This window comes from Scophthalmus maximus, chromosome 3 (assembly GCF_022379125.1).
Source record: "Scophthalmus maximus strain ysfricsl-2021 chromosome 3, ASM2237912v1, whole genome shotgun sequence".
Classification (NCBI taxonomy): Eukaryota; Metazoa; Chordata; class Actinopteri; order Pleuronectiformes; family Scophthalmidae; genus Scophthalmus; species Scophthalmus maximus.
Window position 1 is genome coordinate 17,131,561 of NC_061517.1, and position 16,505 is coordinate 17,148,065.

Consider the following 16,505-nt stretch of genomic DNA (forward strand, 5'->3'; position numbering starts at 1 on the left):
GAATCTCAAAACTCAAGTCAAGTAGAAAATCTGTCAAGTAAATGAAGCAGGTATCAGAATGTTCACTCAGATTTTGTTCTTCACTCTCGGACAGCACAATCTCTAATTTTACCAATACTTTTGCCAAATTAAGACAGTCATTTACTTTGGTCGCATGTTTTAAGATAAATGTTTATTTTCCTTTGATTAAAGTATTGAAAAGTATTATTTTGTATTGATAGATAGATACTGCGCATGTCCCCATGCATTGGGGAAATTAGTTTGCGGCACAGTCGCAAGGCATTTCAACAAACATCATAAAAAGATGAACAGAAATCCAGGTTTTAACCACCCAACTAATTAAAATAGTTTCCTAGACCATAAAATACACATTGTTGTAAAATTATTGCTGCAGCTATTTAACATTGTACTTTTCTGTTAGTTGCTGCACTCAAATGTCCTTTGTTCTATCTTGCTGCACAAAAATCAAAGACCACATTGAAAACACGTCACACACTATGTTGTGCTGTCCTTGCCTGTCCTGTTAGTTGACATGTGAAACCAAAACTGTCTCGCTCTCCAGTCGACATAAATGAAGAATAAATGTCGTGACCAACAGTTTTTAAAAATCCGTGGTATAAAAATGTGTTTGGATCAATGCCTCGCTTTTTTTCTCTCAGAGCTGGTAGACACTTGGAGCGGGGCCACAGCAATATGCTTCTCCAGAACGCTTATCCTCCTTTTCCAAATAAGATTTGAATGCACAAAAGAAAATCGCTCTCCCTCCACTTCCTGGGTCTCAGCAGTCTCCCTCCCGCCTCGTGCCCCTCACCAGGATTTACTGCCGTTTCTCTGTCGGGGCTCCGACACCCTCGCGCCTGAGTCGGTCGGTGTGATTACTGTGGGATGTAGGTTGTTGTGATGCAGGCTGCTGGCGCTAACAGGATTTGGGATGGGAGTGGAAGGGGAAGCACGAGGATGTCTAGACAAGTGGTGACTAGGCAGCGTGTGAGATGGTTTGACAGGTATTATTCTGTTTTCGCGTTCGACAATGATGATTTAGATGTGACGATGCTCTTTTCAGCTTAGCAGGATAAGTGTCCCTTTTCCTTTGCCACCCAGACGTGAGAGGTAAAAGCGACCCCTGAGGCAGAGCACTTCCCGGGGGCCGGTGGTCGGCTGGTGGCTGACACGGGAGCTTTGGCCTCCAGATGAATCGCCGGTCTTTCTTCTTGCTGCTCTACCCCCACTGAAATAAAATTGAAATAGTATATTGTTACAATGCTCCTCACTGGGAAATTAACACACTAAGGCTATTAGAGTTTCTGTTTCAGTGATTATCGCAGTAATTAAATATCATTGTTAATATCCTCTACCCTTCAGTTATGCAAAAGCTACAGTATTCCTCCCAAGTCTCCAGCTGAGAATGGAGACAATTTCCTCTCAGTTTGGGAACTGCGGTCTTAAATCTTCAATTGTAATGTGCTAAGACCTACAAGAGCATTGGTGATCAATGTTTTGTTTTTGTTTTTAGGGCTGGGAAATCTGAGGAATTCATTTTTTTAAATGCAAAACAGGACGTATTTCTGCAAATTCAGAGCGTGAAACATTACAGAGCAAATTCCCACTTTGATGGACTAATATACATAATAGGCTTCTCATACAGTATACATATATCTTTGTTCAACACGAACAAGGCGGACACACACACACACACACACTCACACACACACACACACGGAGGGGATTACACAGCATATTTCACATAAAAAAATATTCCCACTCCACGTGATCACGAAAAATCAGAAACTTTAATCCTTGTATGCCCTTGAAAGTCTTTGAGGTATTAATAGCCTCCGGTCTATCAGGACGAGACAGGAATGAATGCACCGGGGGAACATTTCTGGCATGGAGTAATTTTGACTCCCATTCCGGAAGATGGACGGTTAATTACATCGAATGGAAACTCTAATAACATGAGAATGTGAAAATGTGACGAGCCTCCCTTTTTTCCTTTTGGATTTGGACAGTCCCCATGCAAATAAAATAGTGTTTCCATTACTAAGTAAAGGGAGTTTTCATTTGCAAATTTGAAGAATAAAACAAAAACCTGGTTGTGTTCGAAGATCAATGTGAGCTAATCAGCGATTTACTGCTCGTACAGAAGGGAATAAAGAGTAATCATTCTGGCAAAAGCACCTTTAACGTCTGTAAAGATGAAACAATCACATCAACAACAAAACATTGGGCACACTTACACCTACAAGCTCGGGATGTGAATTTACAGTGACAACTGTAAGTGTCTCAAGGCCTACATATATTTATTATGATTGACATCGTGAAAGACAAGCGGCAGATTACATCACAGTCCCAGAGACCTTGGAGAATCCCCAATGTACCCTTGAAAACTCCTGAATTATAAATAGCTGTGCCTGTCAAATCAAATACAAATCTGACATCAAATCATCTGGCGCTGATCCCTGTGTGTCTCTGTTGCTCCAATTAAGTATGCAAAATGATTCGGCATGCATTATTATACAGACACATAAATAAGTATTAGTAAATATGTTTGTTTTTTTCTTAATCAATCACCAAGAGGCTATTAGGATTTTACATTCTGGAGGTAACTGTTTCATGTCCACCCCGATTTTTACTCTGAGCAAAGGTCTAAAAAGACAAACGAGAGAGAGATGGAGGTGAAGAGAGGAGCAAAAAAGGAAAAGGATTAGAAAAGGACACAAAGAGGTGGCGGCTAAGTGTAAGTGTCTGAAAGTAATGCTTTAATAACCAACACTGTCATAGTGCCACTAAAAGTCAATAATCCACAAGCCACCTGATTCAGGCCCACGTAATTACATTTGGGTTATTGAATCACCTAATTTCACACTATCCAACATCCATTAACAGATTACAATTTTGACAGGTGTCTACAGACCAGAGAGAGATGGAGACTGAGGCAGTGTCAGTCAGTCAGTCCGCTGCAAAATACACTCACATCACAGTCTGTGATGTTCAACTCAGTCCATTTAACGAAGGATGGCTTAAAGCAATTTGTGACGTCCCAGTTGACCATGCAGTCAACGGACGCAGAGTGCATGCTCTGTACACTATTATGTTAAAACTGATTGCAAATTGTAATGACGATAGAGAGTGATAGAAAAGGAGAAAGAGAAAACAAGAGTGAACCTTGGACGGACATTCACTCCGTGGAGAGAACTCTGGATCTTGAGAGAAAAAAACAACATGCAGTTTGTTTTCTTTCCACAGGATCAGTAAGTAACACAATACTGGATGTTTAACCTGAGGTTATTTGTTAATTTCTTGATTTTTACATTTCCTCAGGAGCTCTGAGGAAATGTACCTGTGTCCTTACCTGTGTCTTGCTGCTGCAGCGTCTTTACGACTAATACCACCTGGAACCACTAGGGGCAGGAAAGTTGTCTGTTGCCTCTTAAATGGGGTTAAGAGTTGGGCTGTATTTTTCCTGATCAGAACCATGGACAGCTACCTGTTGAGAAAAGTTGAATAAGGTGAATATGGTTTCTGAACTTGATTGTAAATGGCAGCAGCGTATACAATCAATTTCAGAAATTTGAAAAACAAGGCAGGATGTTTGCGTGACACTGATGAAACAAACAAAAAAACCTCTGTGACCTCAGACCACAGTTCATTTCATGATTCATTGTGCAGCCTTTAATACGACCACTCACTGTGGAGTCAGAAATGACCGGATCTAAATGAGAAAATCTTGTTGCCAGTTTATCTGAGGTAATGTGGGTCAGGAACAGTTGCATCCTGCTGCTGATCCACTCGGCTGCCGTCTGCTCTGCAATCCATTAATAACCTCCTTTATGAGCAGAATATCTGATATTATTGTCTAAACAGGAAAAGAATGCAGCTTCGTGTGACTGTTTTTGACAGGCTTGAAAAATGACCAGATGGTTTGCCAACTTGTGTGGCCCCGCTGACTGCATCTGTAATAAAAGCTTCTGATGGAAACCATTACATGGTATATTAAGCAAATCAACAGTTTTTTTGAATAACACTAGAAATAGTTTCTCGGTGCTTAAGCTGATGGAAAAAAAACTCAGTATTGTTGAACAGACCATTAACAAGGAGTTCAAAATAAATATGTATGCCAGTGTGTGGCATACTGCAACCCTGCATTCACATTAAATCAGAGGTGGCGACGAACAGGATTTCATCTGCATATTTAAAATTGCTGCTCAGCTTGGGGGAGCACTACAACATTTACACAATTTCCTGTATGTCAGGCACAATATCTGATATGCTGTGAATTGGATTTTCACAAGCCTTTGGAGAATTATTCATTTAATTGCTCAGCTGTGATATTCTCGGGCATTTCATGTGAGGAGCATTAAAACGTTTGTTTGCATGTTGGATTTTCTGGGAACGATCTCACCGGTGTGTTCTTACATCTCTAAAAAACAGCCCAATTTTTTCTTAATCATGTGTCAGCTGCAAAAAAAACAACCCAACCCTCACATGCAGAGGTTGAACAACCATGACAGCTAAAGATGAAGTGATACATCTGTTGCTGGTGGGATGATCCCGTTTACCAGGGATGACGTGTTAATTGTTGCTGTGATAATTATTAAAGGCAGCGGTGTATCTGTTTACTGTTGCGTTGTATCATCAGTCACCTTGGTAAAACCAAAACTGGCAACTAGAGGATCAGTTTTTGTGCCAAGTGTATGTGTGTGTGTGTGTGTATGTGTGTGTGTATGTGTGTGTGTGTGTCTGCGTGCGTGTGTGCAAACATGTGTGCGTGCTTGGCCAGTCCACCAGCCTCTCTGTGCTGAAGGATCAATAACCGGCTGACTCCTCGCGGGAAGTCTCCTCGCTGCCTCGAGCCTCCATGCAGGGGCCCGCATGCTTTCTGTCTGTGTGTGTTTCCATGGGAACAGTCAGTGAAAGTGTGTGTGTGTGTGTGTGTGTGTGTGTGTGTGTGTGTGTGTGTGTGTGTGTGTGTATGTGTGTGTGTGTGCGCGTACTGAGGGGGTACACTGAGGCTGGCAGATTACTGCTGCTGCTGCTGATATGTGTGTGCGTACGTGTTTACGTGTGTATGTGTAAATAGGAGAAGAAAAGGAGAGAAAAAGGTGAGCACACACACACACACACACACCCTGTCCTACACAAAGAAGCAGAAAGATAAAAACATATAAAGAAATAGTCAGGAACACAAAGAGAGACAATCTTTACAGATAAGGCCGTCCCTCTGTCATATAACACTCCCTCCTAAGTGCCTGCTGCCTCTCACTTGAGCCATCCCATGAGGGGGTTATGGAGGGGGGTTGTGGATGTGGTGGGGGAGGCCAAAGGCTGTCTATAACCCGGCTTCCCCTTCGTAAGAACCCCACCTCCCAAGAAAGAAAAAAAAAACCCTGGGGAGATCCTGAGCGGCAGGCCAGCAGGTGGCCTCTGGCCTGCTGCTCATCTGTCCAGTTTGGAAGTGATGTAGCAGTGATGCATATTAAACACGGGGCAGGGGTGACAGAGTTGGGACGGGGTGTGAATTTTTGTGTGTGTGTGTGTTTGTGTGTGTGTGAGGGAGAGGGAGAGAGAGAGAGAGAGAGAGAGAGAGAGAGAGGCATCTCACAATTAGTGATAGAAGAACCACTTGCTGGAAAAGCCCCCCTCTTGCGCGCACACACACACACAGAGAGAGAATGGCATATGGCGGCAGCTGCCCGGCACGTGTCGTGGTTGTGAGAATGAGGAGCAGCGTGGTGCGCGCGTGAATAATGAGCCTCGCCTCTCCTCGGGGACGCGCGTCACTTGATGAAAAGATGAAAGAATTATGGGATGGTAAAAACCTCCTGTAGAGCCGCTTCTCCTCCTGTGATCCATAACGGTTGATTTAACAGCTGGCTACTCATTTCATCATTAAACTCTTGTTCGCATTCAATTTCAATTTCTACGCTTTAGGTCCATTTTGTTCCCTTACAAAAAAGGAAAGGGCTCTTGACCCTTGTTGCTGGTTACTTGTACGAACAAAGGTTATGTGACCAATCTGACACAGACGTACACCGACAACTGCTGTTTATCATTTTCAGATTGTGTTTGTGGAAAGTTACTCCCCCCAACAAAAGCCCAATACTCGAGCATTAAAATTATCTTGACTCAAGTTCAACTAGATTATTTTTTTGGGGGGAGTGATATTGGCTCTGCCAAACTATTGTTCAGCCCGCTCCTTGTTGTGTCTACAAACCCCAGCCTGAGATCTGGTACCCAGCATGTGCCCCTATTAAATGGTGAGAACAGCTGTTTGTTACTGATAAAAAAAAACAAAGGTCCTTTGTAAAAATAAAAAAAAAGACGGAATAAAGAGATAACGTCCACATTTCAGCATCAGCATGAATCACATCTCTTTGACTTCAGCGGGTCATACACCTGGGTCATTGACAATGGTGGCAAACACGACCACACTTGAACGCACCACAAGTCAGTAGCACTGCTATGTTTACATGTTAGCCTTTTTCTTAACGTCCCCAACTTTCGTCTGTTCCCTTTCCAAACCCCAGGACAACACATACCTGTGAGTATGAAGCAACGTTAAGTAAAACACCTTGAATATGGAGCCAAGTGCAAAGTTGCTGGTTGCTCCCGTAACCTGTGGAAATGAGCCGAGCACCGAGTCACACGTGTTCGCACGAAGTCAACTCTGTTTTCGAATTAGCATCAGCGCCAGTCGCTAGCTAACTGCTAGCTAATGCTAAATGTAAACACGCGCATGTGTAGCTGCGATATTCTGCGATGGGCGCGCGCTACTTGTTGTCGCGCACGCGCAGCACGACGGCTGGTGACGCAACACTGAACGGTCTCTGGATTTATGTTGTACAGTTTCACTGGGCTTTTCTCTCATTAATATGCTAATATATTCTGGCTAAATGCTCATAACTTAATTTAAACCTGTTAATGTTTTTGTTTTTTTACAAGCTTGCAAGCAATACAACAAACGAAGGCTGAAAAATCCGACTGAATGCAATGATACAAAAAAGGAAAAAAATACGTCATATAATCACTGTCATTTTTTTCTTATATTCTGAAGTTAGACACATGAAACTCAAAACTGGAAGAATGTTATTTGCATCTGTTGACACTGATCAGGATTGAGTTTTGACAGATCAGTATCAGAGCCGCAGCTCTTAGTACAGAGCATTTACTGTGATCAAAATGTCTTTTACCGTGGGCTGAGTCTGCGCTGTGTGGTGTTATTATATATAGAAAAAATGCAAATATGATTCAAATAAAATCATGGATTGGATTATGAGATGCTGCGTTTTTAATTAATTTTAGGAATGTCCATCGATCAGATGATGGACGTGGCGGACGTGTGTGGAGACAAAGTTTTATTGCCATCTACAGTTTACTTTGGCAGACAGCACAAAGGTGGTTGAATCCAACAAACCCCAAACCAGCTGCTCCGGCCCACAAGCTAACACAGGTTGTGTGTATGTTACCTGCTCAGTGCAAAAATACTGGACTGCCAAAGAACACGAGTAAAGACGGTTGACAGATATTTTCATGAGAGCTGGCAGACCAAACAGGAGAAAAAACCAGGTGGATATTTGACTTGTGCTCTAACAGGTGGGGAGGCTGAGGACTCCAATGGGATCCAAATGCTGCCTTGTTGATGCTGCATGTGTAAGTAATGCTGACCACCAAATGTGAAGTAATACAGGTTGTATTTGTGCTGCAGCTTTTCATTTTCTATTTCATATCTTTTCTCTGTCTCCTGTTGCACTCTATAACGGCTTTAGACATATCATGTATGTCATATATGTATTTTGAATATTAACAGTATGACCAAATCATAAAATAACAAAATCCAACAGGCTTATAATCTCATCCAAAACCTCCCCGTTTCTGTATTGTCTCTCCCTTTCAACCCTTTCTTTTCCTTCTTTTACCTTTTCTCTGTGGTCTCTCATATCTTTTCTTTGGCCTCTCACTCTATTCCATGCATCTTGTCTTTGTTCCTTTTTTGTCTTTTCTCTTTCCTCTTTCTCTCTCTCTCACACACACACACACACACTTTTACACTATTACCTCTGGCGTCCAACTGGCCAACATCGTGGTACCCAAAATGATGTCATTAATTATTTGGCTAGAGATTATGTGGTTAAGCTTCTGTGTGTGTGTATGCATGTGTGCTTGACTGTGTGCTGTATCTGGTGGCCACATTATTAGATTTAGATAGGAGTGGAGAGCCTGCATACATGGGCAATATGTTAAATTATTTTTGACCCGCTACTCTTTGGCTGATACAACGCAAACAAACACAGAACAACAAACAACCAAACAAACAAATAATATCTGACGCCATATCTCTCCAGCTGCGAAAAGACAATAAGGAAACTAACCAAAAGAGATGTGAAATAGAAGTTGCTGATGTCAAAAACAAGATTTTTTCGAGATTAGAACAGAGCAGGATGTTGTTGAATCACACGCACAAACACACACACTCAGAGTATTTCTATGGCACGCTCTTGAGTGAGAACGATGAGGGGACGACCAGCAGCTATGGAAATAAAAGGAGAGTACAGAAGATAGTCGTAGAAAAGGTATTTTTAAAATTATTAAAAAAGGAAATATAGACAATGAGATACAAAAACAAATAGAGGTGAAGAAGTTAATGAAGAGAGGAGGATGTGAAGTCCAGCACAGTCAGACGCACATGATGGAACAAATAAACAGTGTTGCAGGACATTGTCAGATAGTGACAGAGACAGATATTGTGATTCATCACACTGTGCGTGTGTGTGTGTGTGTGCGCGCGTGCGTGCGTGCGTGCGAGGGGAGGGGACTGGAGAGGAGGGCAGAGCGGTTTATAGGCCAGCTGTGTTTAGTCTTTTAGTCAGTCAGTGACCTAAATCACAGAATGAAAAAAGAGTGAGGGAGAATGAGAAGAGAAAGGCAAGAGTGGGTGTATGTAGGTGGGGTGGGGAGGGTGTGTGTGTTTGGGGGGGGGGGGGGGGGGGGGGGGGTTTGATTCAGGGATGTGAAAGGAAGAAGAAGGAACAAGTGAAAGAGACAGAAGGAAAAAAGACAGAAGAGACAAAGGTTGAGGAGTAAAGAGAATATGTGAGAAGAAAGGATGTTGACAGTAAAGGGAGTAAGAAGGAGTTGGGATGTGAGCAAAGAAAGGGTGAAAAGTGAGAACGATGACATTTATGAAGCTGAAATTATGCAGCACTGATATAAATATCTGGGCTTGTTATTCGTTGTTTGACTGATTTACATTTCCAGAGCAAAAAAACCTTCCCCACTGCCGCGGTGACTTACTACACGAACACACAACCACTCCCTGCAGCCACAGCTTTCTCTCACCGTGACTCTGTCCAAAACACAGTATCACACCACAACATACATAGTTGGAGAAAATATCCAAAGCATGCCAAGCTGTGAAGTTGCTTCCATGGCACAAAATACCACACAAAGAATTCATCACTATGTTGGGAATAAAAGAAGAAAGTCGTCTTTTAACTAATGAAACTGCAAAAAATTGTGTTGGGTCCCATTGGTGCAATGGGCAAATCATGATGTTAGCAATATGCTTTCTCTTGTAACAAAAATGGAAATGACACTTTCATGTCATGGTAGGAGAGGAGAGATTTGAATCATCAAGCTGCTGTCAGACAGCTTACATGGGTCTAGAACCCTTGAACTAGGTGGAAGTGCTATATGTACCAATTTGACATTGACATTATGTGTGAAAAATGTAAATTACAGTTTCATGTCATGGTAGGAGAGGAGAGCTTTGAATCATCGACTGCTGTCAAACACCTTAGATGGGTCTAGAACCTTTGAAATTTGTGGAAATGTTTTGTGATGGTATTTCCGGACCGTTACTGCCATGGGCAAACCATGACATTAGCAATATGCTTTCTCTTGTAACAAAAATGGAAATTACAGTTTCATGTCATGGTAAGAGAGGAGAGATTTGAATCATCAAGCTGCTGTCAGACAGCTTAGATGGGTCTAGAACCGGTGAACTTTGTGGAAGTGCTAAATGTACCAATTTGGGGGAATATCGATAGCAGAGGATAGTTTCGATCTATCGACCTCTGGGTTATGGGCCCAGCACGCTTCCGCTGCGCCACTCTGCTCTTAAACACCCCAGATGGGACTTGAACCCACAATCTCTGGCTTAGGAGGCCAGTGCCTTATCCTTTAGGCCACTGGGGCTCATTCTTTGACTGTAATTCCGGACCGTTACTGCCATGGGCAGATCATGACATTAGCAATATGCTTTCTCTTGTAACAAAAATGGAAATTACAGTTTCATGTCATGGTAGGAGAGGAGAGATTTGAATCATCAAGCTGCTGTCAGGCAGCTTCGATGGGTCTAGAACCCGTGAACTTCGTGGAAGTGCTAAATGTACCAATTTGGGGGAAAATCGATAGCAGTGGATAGTTTCGATCTATCGACCTCTGGGTTATGGGCCCAGCACGCTTCCGCTGCGCCACTCTGCTCTTAAACACCCCAGATGGGACTTGAACCCACAATCCCTGGCTTAGGAGGCCAGTGCCTTATCCTTTAGGCCACTGGGGCTCATTCTGTGACTGTAATTCCGGACCGGTAGTGCCATGGGCAAATCATGACATTAGCAATATGCTTTCTCTTGTAACAAAAATGGAAATTACAGTTTCATGTCATGGTAGGAGAGGAGAGATTTGAATCATCAAGCTGCTGTCAGACAGCTTCGATGGGTCTAGAACCCGTGAACTTCGTGGAAGTGCTAAATGTACCAATTTGGGGGAAAATCGATAGCAGAGGATAGTTTCGATCTATCGACCTCTGGGTCTGTGACTGTAATTCCGGACCGTTACTGCCATGGGCAAATCATGACATTAGCAATATGCTTTCTCTTGTAACAAAAATGGAAATTACAGTTTCATGTCATGGTAGGAGAGGAGAGCTTTGAATCATCGACTGCTGTCAAACACCTTAGATGGGTCTAGAACCTTTGAAATTTGTGGAAATGTTTTGTGATGGTATTTCCGGACCGTTACTGCCATGGGCAAATCATGACATTAGCAATATGCTTTCTCTTGTAACAAAAATGGAAATTACAGTTTCATGTCATGGTAGGAGAGGAGAGGTTTGAATCTTTGTGGACTCTCCCCTGAGACGTGAAAATTTACTGTGAATAGTTTTTAGTTTGCTCTCTGTGAAACCAAGCTATAATGTATCCTGGTTACAATGCAATGACAAGTTTTCATGGTTATAATTGAGAAACGTGATTGTTATTTGTACTTTCCATGGTCCCTGATAGTGTCTGTGTTTTCCTCTACCAGATATGAATTTGTTAAACTGTATAGAAATGTTCGGTGCTGCTTAAAAAAGAGAAAACCTTTGCCTAGGTGGATAACGTTGTAAAAGATTCATATTCTAAATGTTGGCTTTCTTCTTAAGGTCTTCGTCCTCTTCTTTTCTAAAGGTTTTTTCTTTTAAGAAAATATCATGTCACTTTCCCCGAACTATTCACATTCACCTGTTGCAAACTAAATTCAAAAATATGACATTCACATTATGCAAAGCATTACCATACTTTTATGGAGATTCAGAGCTCACAGGTAACAACCACAATCATACCCATTTGTGCTGGGCTTTGCCATATTTCCAGCTGAGCAGTCAGACACAATCTTAATGTTTGGGGGCATGGTGCATGATACATGGAGCACAAGACCAAAGACCAGAGTAAAAACCCTGATAATTATAATAATGTATAATAATAATTCTTTACGACATCAGTATTGAAAAACTGTTGGAACAACTTGTGAAAGGTCTAAAACTTAAGGTCTCACATTATTATGATTTGATTATTAATTATGGAGCAATGTGGTCAAAGAACAGATAGCTGTTTCCTGAGCAGAAATGTGTTAATTTAAAGAAGTCAAGGTCATAGGATTGATCAACACACTGCTCAGCTAATGTGAAAGCTGTCCAGGACAACTTCTCAGATGGTGCAACAATTATTGATAGATTCAATCATTGGTGAAAGGAACCAGTTGAGGCCAATGATTTTTTTTTACCACTCAAACCACTTATATATATATATCTATATCTATATATATATAGATATAGATATATATATATAGATATAGATATATATCTATATCTCTCTCTCTCTCTCTCTCTCTATATATATATATATATATATATATATATATATATATATATATAGATATATATATTATGTGGCTTTATTAATGTCATTACATAAATGCTGAAAAAGTCAAATTGTTGTAATAGAGCCTCTTTAAAACCATTGAAACAGGGATGAAGGTTGTGATGACAGACTTCCTTCAGTTATATTCCAGAGAGGCCCCGTATGAGATAATTACAAGTTGAGTGAACTTGTAATAAAAGATAAACAATGCAATGCCAGACAGTATGTAAACAATGTGGTAAACCATCTGCATGAGACCAAAAATCACCTGCCACTCACAACCATGTGAGTTGATGCAGTCTACTGAAAAATTCCAGCATTGAAACCAGCAGTAGTTTCTTTAAACTTTCAGCTGGGTGGCATGTCCCCATTAAGACAGCAGTTGCTTAATATTCGTAAAAACGTTGATTTGGATAACTTGGTGGGGGGGGGGGCAGTTGCCAATTATTCAGCCAAATTTATATCCAGGGCTAACATTTGGTGTCAGTGCAGTATTCTGTCTGATGTGTTGGCAACTCCCACATTAAAAGTCCTACCATACAACAAAAATTAGGGGGTTTGGAAGGCAAATTAAATTTTCCATGAAAGCCGTTCCAATCTGCAGCACTGTGAATTTGTGGCAGCCAGCAGGACGTTCAGCAACCCAGATTGGTTGAAAATTAGTTATGCATGGTTACGGCGACAGACCTCCGTGTTGGACAGAGAAACAGCACATCACCAACAATTCTTTACTGCAATTATGCTGATGACAGTGATGCAGTTTGATATTCTGCACAACTCTGAATATACAAAGAACATCCTCAGAGGCACAATGGCCCCTACACAGCAGCATATCTACATAACAATGCATGTACAAATTCTTACCATATAGAAAAACATACAGTCTATTAGAATATATATACATAATAAATATGTAGGTAAAGAATAGCACAAGATTCAAAAATAGCAGCTGGGATCAATCAGATTTTATGGGTGAAAATATGGATGGAAAAAAGTGACAACTGAACGAAAAATTGCGGTGACTTTTTGGCAAATGATTTCAGTCACTGTACCTGTAAAGCACTTTGAATCATAAAGCTGCTCCCCTGCCTTTACATCAAAGAAATGCACAGACATGAGATGTTCCCGCTTTTCAATTAATTTAATCTTCAGACCATAGTCCACGATGATCAGCTTCTGTAAACAAAATTAGGAGAATTGTGCAAAAAGCAAACAATTTTTTTTTTTAAATCTTGTTCCCTGTCTCACTCACATCTCCTTTGGATCCATGCATCAGCTCCCGGTGTCTTAATTGAACATTGCTTCACATCCCTGCTTCTGCTGCAGACACGTTAATAACAAAGAGAGACACTCAGCAGATCAGACAGCCAAACTGGTAGTCAACCTCTAAACCAAATCTGTAATCTGACTCTATAAGCACCACTCGTCGTTGGATCCCGTTCAGCTTCTGCTTCTGCCTGGACTCCAGTCAAGCTGTATTCATATTCAGATTGTGCATATTTGGCTCCAGTTCCTCGATCACCCACTCAGTTTGGCACCAGGCGAGTCGGTCGGCAGCCAGAGCTGGAGATGGAAATCGGACCAAATTGGATCAATATTGAATCCAGGAGGGAGAGCTGTGTCTTATTACAGCACAGTATTGGAACGTTAGGCTCCTGATTACCTGCAATAGGATCACATTAATGCACAGAGAAAAAAGGAAACTACACTTAAACAAAAGTTTTTTTCACAAAAAATACGTGGACTTCACTGGATCAGTTTTTAATCCAACTGAATGCCTGAATCTTTTAATTGTAAAGAATTAGGAATCTACTAATTTTGTGTAATTGAATAACAGGATTACTGGGGGAAAAAATTGTGAGTTACCCTAAAAATTACCCTAACCCTATCACTAGTGTGGGAAATGTCTATGACCATTTTACTGCGGGACATCTCACACTGCACTTGGCCTTGGCTTTATTTAGTGCCAGATCACAATAAACAGTGACTCAGAGAAAAAAAAATAATTTGCAAATGCCCCATCGCACAAACTCGCATTGCATTGTACAATCTCAGCACTGAGTCACATGGTCTTCTCTGAAGAATTCATTGATCGTCGCAGATCCATTAAAATTATGTAAATTCTGTGGTTTCCACTGCACTTAAAGAAAATCTACTGATTCGACTCACATAAATCAAAGTGGATTAATTTTCAGTCAGTTCTGTGTGATTAAATTTGATACGTTATGATTACGTTGCATTAAATGAATATCAATGTTATATAAAATGCACATTATAGGCTAAATTATAATAGCCTATGGAAATTACCAAACAACAAAAAACGGTATTTATTTATTATTTGTCATCACTATGCATATTTAGAAAAATAAGTAAATAAATGGACTGTTAGTAGCAGTTGTTTTAACTTATTCAGACATCCACTTTAATTTTCACTTTGAGCACAGTCTCTAGGCTAAAACTGTGAATTCAATAAATCATCTGCACTTTTTGTGCTGACAAGATATTAGCTTGATATCTGCAGACAGCAGGGTAACTGTGTTAGCTTAACTAGTGAGAAGAGTCATGACGAGTCATGTAGCTGAGGAAGGTGACCATCCACGATCACTTGCTTTGTAAACTGTTGCAGGTCCGCAGGTCATGAGGTCCGCCTTATTTTATTGTCAACTACGCTGCTATTAACTTAAGATATAAAAACTTGTGTTTGCACATTTTAAGAACTCAGTAGTCATTTGACACATTAGATAGCCCTCACTCAACCACTCACAACACGTATCCACTGTGCATACATTTGGCGCGGATGTACGTGTTTACTGAGAAAAAAATCAATTTCAATTCTATCACAAAATTTTAAGAATGGATATTGTATTATTCAAATAAAATTCACAACTCATTGGAATTATTTCCCCCAACCTTATTCATCATAGTATAGGTTATTGAATAATTGAAGATGGAGAGAAGTGGCTTACCAGCTCTTCTCTGAGTTGCCGTTGCAATATGAAGCAGTATTTACCGATACTCCTGCTTGTGTGCAGTAAAACGTTTATACTTTATTGGAGCAGACATCTATAGAAGCCGAAGCCTGGCTGCACTGGTTATTGTGTCAATTCAAATACTGTATTATATGTGATGTTAAGAAGTTCTCACCTTTATTTCAATCCCTTGTGTCCACAAATAGGGGGCCAGCTTTTTAGCTGCTCTGACACAAACATAAAATAAAAAAAGATCTGAGGTTTAGGTCTTTGTCTCATAGACCCAATTGGGCTCACAGCCTTGTTGAGGTCAGAGAAGCTCAGTGGTCTCTTAGCTCTCTGCAAACTGCCATTCAGCAAAGAGCTCCAGCAATAACAACCCTCCATTTCACAAACCTGTACTCCTGCTATAGTGAAAACCCAAACGGAGGCACCAGGCAAGCTGTGTCTATTATAGTAGACAATTTACACACTTATTTCATGTCATTCATTTTACAATATAATTGAAGCCAATACCAGTGCACTTTCTATGATGGAAAAACAAACCTATAGGGATATAGAGGGAAAAGCCTCATATTTTTTAACATAATCACAGAATCAAAGAACATGGCAAGGCCTTGAGACGTGCATTAGAGCAGAACATAAGGCAGTACTCAGCAGGACAGAGGGAACATCTCATCTTGTATTCTTTATAAGTGTCTCTAGACTGCAAGTCATCCCAGTGCATTTACATTTCCACATTTGCAATTTAGCCTCACAATGGATCCTGGCCACTTATCATAAGTGCATTCGGCAGGAGTTGGATGAGCATCAAAAGACCATCATCTGGTTGTCATTCCCTCTCAGACAGATGTCAGGGGCTCGGATGAGGGAATGAGTTTCCCCTTAAAGTATGAATGTGAGAATAAAGCTGCCTTCAGACATGTTCTGAAGTCCACACATTTTCATGAAAAATTCTGGAGGGGTCGTATGTCAGACAGCACAAATGTTGCTCCTGAACTTTTCCTGCCAGCCCCCTCGTAAAAGTAAGCCCATGTGAGAATTCGACAGGAAAATCTACACAGAATTCCCAGTGATGTTTCTCCTGTCCTGCGTCCTGCATTCTCTACCCAGATGCCACAGAATGTTCCAGAAAAATGTTCCTGAGTCAGACGCGTGAAAGCGTCTGACTCAGACAATCTCTTGGTGCGTGCAATTTATATTCTTTGTTTGTTCAACTCAGTTTGATAACTGAAATGGCTTGTTGCTAACTCACTTTGATCAGTTGTGTTCGGTCTTCCCTGTCTCTTATTTACCCGTCTGTTGTCCACCATCACTGGGCCATTGTTGAGAGACAGTTTTGGAGGCGTCCAGC

The 16,505-nt window shown here is 41.0% G+C and overlaps 2 long non-coding RNA genes and 2 other non-coding genes across 5 annotated transcripts in view; 1 reads left to right on the forward strand and 3 right to left on the reverse strand.

Moving 5' to 3' along the window:
• On the reverse strand, positions 1 to 6,973 carry LOC118317126. The gene is made up of 3 exons (XR_004795345.2): positions 6,540 to 6,973; positions 3,353 to 3,487; positions 1 to 1,228 (listed from the first exon to the last, which is right to left on the reverse strand). It is a non-coding gene; the product is annotated as an uncharacterized LOC118317126 (long non-coding RNA).
• LOC118317127 overlaps positions 6,366 to 16,505 on the forward strand; it is a 24,505-nt gene continuing 14,365 nt past the window's right edge. For both annotated transcript variants that reach the window (XR_004795348.2, XR_004795347.2), the window contains exons 1-3: positions 6,366 to 6,541; positions 7,303 to 7,450; positions 7,594 to 7,650. This is a non-coding gene — a long non-coding RNA (uncharacterized LOC118317127). The remainder of the gene's footprint in view (positions 6,542 to 7,302; positions 7,451 to 7,593; positions 7,651 to 16,505) is intronic.
• Positions 10,122 to 10,194, reverse strand: trnar-ccu. The gene has a single exon. It is a non-coding gene; the product is annotated as a tRNA-Arg (tRNA).
• On the reverse strand, positions 10,489 to 10,561 carry trnar-ccu. Its single transcript has one exon. It is a non-coding gene; the product is annotated as a tRNA-Arg (tRNA).